The 4600-nt window shown below is 41.3% G+C and overlaps 1 long non-coding RNA gene across 1 annotated transcript; it reads right to left on the bottom strand.

The window, feature by feature from the left end:
- Nucleotides 1-2754: 2754 nt before the first annotated feature.
- On the bottom strand, nucleotides 2755-4159 carry LOC115291746. Its single transcript, XR_003908651.1, has 3 exons — nucleotides 4061-4159; nucleotides 3478-3573; nucleotides 2755-2924 (listed from the first exon to the last, which is right to left on the bottom strand). It is a non-coding gene; the product is annotated as an uncharacterized LOC115291746 (long non-coding RNA).
- Between the last annotated feature and the right edge of the window lie 441 nt (nucleotides 4160-4600).

Below are 4600 nucleotides of genomic sequence, written 5' to 3'. Positions count from 1 at the left end.
TAACGTTTCTCTCCAGAATGGATTCTTTTATGTCCAATAAAGTGTGTGTGCTTGGTAAAAGTCTTGTCACATTCGTTACATTGGTAGGGTTTCTCTCTCGTATGGATTTGGTGATGTTTGATAAGGCTTGAGTGATGAGTAAAGGATTTGCCACATTCTTTACATTGGTAAAGTTTCTCTCCAGTATGGATTCAGTGATGTCCCTTAAGGTGTGCGTACTGGGTAAAGGCCTTGCCACATTCATTACATTGGTAAGGCTTCTCTCCAGTATGGATTCGGTGATGTACTTTAAGGGCTGAGAGCCATTTAAAGAACTTGCCACATTCTTTACATTGGTAAGGTTTCTCTCCAGTATGGATTTGTTGATGTGCCTTAAGGTGTATGTACTGGGGAAAGGCCTTGCCACATTTATTACATTGGTAGGGTTTCTCTCCAATATGGATTCTGTGATGTGTGGTAAGGTTTGAATTTTGAGTAAAGGACTTGCCACATTCGTTACATTGGTAAGGTTTCTCTCCAGTATGGATTTGGTGATGTTCCTTAAGGGATGAGGGCCTCTTAAAGGCCTTGCCACATTCCATACATTGGTAGGCTTTCTCACCAGTATGGGTTCTGTGATGTTCAGTAAGAGGTGAGTGTTGGGTAAAGGCCATCCCACATTTTTTATGTGTGTAAGGTTTCTCTCCTGTACGGATTAGTCTACGTACATTTACTGATAAGACATCATTAAAGGTTTTACCACCTTCTTCACATTCGTAAGGTTTCTCTCCAGTGTGCACTCGCTGATGTTGAATGAGTGCTGAGTGCCTGTTGAAGGCTTTGCCACACTCCTTACAAATGTATCCTTTCTGTTCAGCATGGATTGTCTTATTGATATGTAGTCTTGATGACTGACTAAGTATGTTCCCAGGTTCATTACATGTGTATGGGCTTTTTCCCACATGAATCCTCTTCTGTTCACCAACACTGGAGGGCTGGTTAAGTATTTCCCTACATGCGTCGTATTTAGAGTGATTCTCTCCTAAATGTATACTCTTACGTGTAATGAGGTTGGTGCTTTGAACAGAGACCTCCCCACATGGATGCCAGTCACCGCCGTAGTCTGGGGTAGGGGTCCCCAGGTGTGCTTGATGCCCCTCACTCTCCCCATCCTTGTTACGGTCTCTCATTAAGTGTCCATTCTCAAGGGCACTACCTTTATATCCATCCACTGACACTCCTTGGATAGAAGTTCCTGTAAATGTCTCTGAAAGAAGGCTGTCAGTTTCATTTGAAAATACAGCTGAAAGGTAAAAATGAAAGTAAAGGCATTCCACTTGCTACTCTCTGATGCTTAGAATTAGAATTTGTCATACACAAAACTGAAATCAGAAAAAGTCAACTTCAGGAAAAAGGAATCACTATTTTTTCTTTTTCTTAATATACTTATCTTTTTTAATGTTTATTTATTTTTTGAGAGATGGAAAGAGAGTGTGAGAAAGGAAGGGGCAGAAAGAGAGAGAAACAGAATCTGAGGCAGGCTCCACTCTCTGAGCTGTCCGCACAGAACCTGATGGGGGACAGGACCCACAAACGATGAAATCATGACCTAAGGTAAAGTGTGACACTTGACTGACTGAGCCACCCAGGAGCCCCAAATCATTAGTTTTTCTACATCACTCAGATTGTTTGTTAATGTAATCCTCATATTTTTAAATAATGTTATTGTTGGCATATTTTGCAACTTTGATGTTGTTTGTATGTTTAGAAATGAAAGGCTTTGGGGTGCGTGGGTGGCTCAGCGAGGGTTGTGCATCTGACTCTGGGTTTCAGCTCAGGTCATCATCTCATCGTTTGTGAGTTCCAGCCCACATCCTTGTCTGCACTGACAGTGTGGAGCCTGCCTGGAATTGTCTCCTGTCTCTCTGCCCCTCCTCCACTCTCTCTCTCCATCTCTCAAAGTAAATGGGAAAAAGAAAACCTTAACAGAAATGAACATTTTTGCTTACTTGATTCTGAAAATTGAGTTATACCCTTAAATTCTGTGTAATAATGTCTTTTAAGTGCTAAATACATAGGGGCTTTCATTAGAGATTTCCGGGATTGATATTGATGAATATACGCTGCAATTGTTTTTGCATGAAAATGAGCTAATAAATCAAAATAGGCACTCTTTCATGGTTACACACTGAGATTTTAGTCTTAGAACTGCAGAGGTGGGTAAGTGACTCAGTAGGTGAAGCGTCGGACTTGGGCTCAGGCTGCGATCTCAGAGTCTATGAGTTGGAGCCTTGGGGAGGACTTTGTGCTGACAACTCAGAGCCAGGAGCCTGCTTCAAATTTGGTGTGTCCCTCTCTTTCAGCCCTCAATGCCTCCTCTATCTTTCAAAAATAAACATTATGAATGATATTTATAAGTTTTTGATACAATGAATCATAATGTAATCTCATATACAGCTACTCAGAACATGAAAACATATATGACAAAGTCACAGGAACTTCCTATTACACATGACAAAATTATAAAATGATTCAATGATTAAGAAAAAATGAATAGAGATTTTATTATAGGTTGCAGGTTTGAATTCTAAATGTACTATCTCCCTTGTGACATTAATTTATGTAGAAATTCTAGGAAAGTAAGAAGAGATTTAAGTTATTTTACGATTGAGGAATGGAACATATAGAGTGGAAATTTTGTATTTTAATTAATACCACCAAAAAATGAACTTTTCTTACTTTTTGTAAGTTTACTTTAATTAATTTTGAGAGAGAGACCAAGTAGGGAAGGAGCAGAGAGAGAGGGAGACAGGACTCCAAGGTTGCTCTGTGCTGTCATCACTGAGGCCTGTGCGGGACTCAGACTTCACTGACTGTGGGATCATGACGTCAGCTGAAGTCAGATCTTTCAGCAACTGATCCACAGATGCACCTCAAAAATGGAACTTTAGAAGTGAAATAAAGGCTTAGTTTTTCTAATTTTAAGGAGGTGCTTTATCAACTGATGAAATTAGTGGGTCACAATTTTGTATGATTAGGATTAAAGCCTCCATATATTGGAAAGCATTAAGCAGAAATTAGATGGTCTCTGTCCCCAGTGTTCCTAGGATTTTTGCATCAAATCCCAATATGCCTATCGCTACCCTGACGCATTTCTCACTGAAGGCAAACACTGAGAAATGAACGAATTTAGACTTCCTCAGAAACACAGAGAATACCCCAAGCCCTCAAAGCAATGGAGAGCCAATGAGATTATGGAGGCCCACACTGTGGACGTGAAGGACCTTCAAGTGGAACTAAAGGAGAATCCTTAGTGATTTGTGAGAATGTGATGTATTGGAAAGCAGATGTGCCTCTGTGAAACATAATGACATGAAACTAGGTTTTGCAAACTGATTTCCATTCAAGAATGGCTGCTCAAATCACATTGTACGGTCTTTCTTCATTCTTCACATTTGGACCTGACCTCTGTCATCTGCCTCATTCATTCCCACTTACCTGGGTATGAGGCTACTGTCTCCTTTCTTTACACATCCCATAGCTCCCTCTTTTGTTCCAAAAAGATGATCAGGCCTGGCTTTGACATAACAAGACCTGTTTGTTAGAGCAAAAGAATAGAGTATTGCTGGAGATTCTACCTTTCAACCCAGTATTGGACTCAGTAGAGAAAACAGGACATTCTAGAATTCTGGGAAATCATGCCCAAATGCTATTACCCAACAGCTCCTTTGGAACACACAGGATGGATTTCCAAGTTTCACATCCTAATCTCCACTTCTGAGTCTTACCACTACCAACATGAGTAGAAATTCATACTGAAGATGGAAATATCATTTTATGCCACTCAATACTTAGAAATGCCATCCATCTAGGAAATGATGATGTGACTCTAAGGAAGGGAACACTCACCTGAAAGGAAACATCATGAAGACTTTTCTCTACCTCTGCCAACCCCTCCTTCTTTCTTTACTGTAGGGATTTGAATCCCAGTCATGGAAGAGAAAGCTTCTAAGAGAGTCTCCACAGGCAGGAATAAAACCCTTGAGTGGGGCTTGGGAAATCTAGAGGGAATTAGCCTCACCCAAGAAGACGAGGTGTCCGTAGGTCTCTAACATCACATCTCTGTACAGTTCCCACTGACTGTGGTTCAGGCATCTTCACTCCTCCTGAGAGAATTCGACGGCCACATCCCTGAAGGTCAGCAGTCCCTGCAACACACACCACAGTTACCAAGTGGACACAGCAGGAAGTCATAATGGTACCTAAGATGCAGGAGGGAGATCATGTCACCAGCTGGACCCCATGACCTGATCTGCACTGCTTACGTGCATGTGCCCACAGACCTCATTTTACTTAGCCTCTTATTTACACCTCCCTTTTACTGCAGGAAAAACACCCATGAGCTCAGTGTGCTGTGGTGGAAATACATAAGGTAATGACTGCCCTGAGGAAGAGCTGAATTGGCTCAATTTGGGCTTAGCCCCCGAGTCACATCTATGCAGATAGATGAATAACAGAGTAAAGCATGGAATGAACACAAGTACTTTTCAAAAATGTTTATTTCCTGAAAGAGAGAGCACGAGTATGGTTGGTGCAGAGAGAAGAATTCCAACCAGGCTCC

Source organism: Suricata suricatta, chromosome 5, assembly GCF_006229205.1.
Source record: "Suricata suricatta isolate VVHF042 chromosome 5, meerkat_22Aug2017_6uvM2_HiC, whole genome shotgun sequence".
NCBI classification, from domain to species: domain Eukaryota; kingdom Metazoa; phylum Chordata; class Mammalia; order Carnivora; family Herpestidae; genus Suricata; species Suricata suricatta.
The sequence above is the reverse complement of the archived record's forward strand: the minus strand, read 5'-3'. Positions and strand labels throughout refer to the sequence as shown.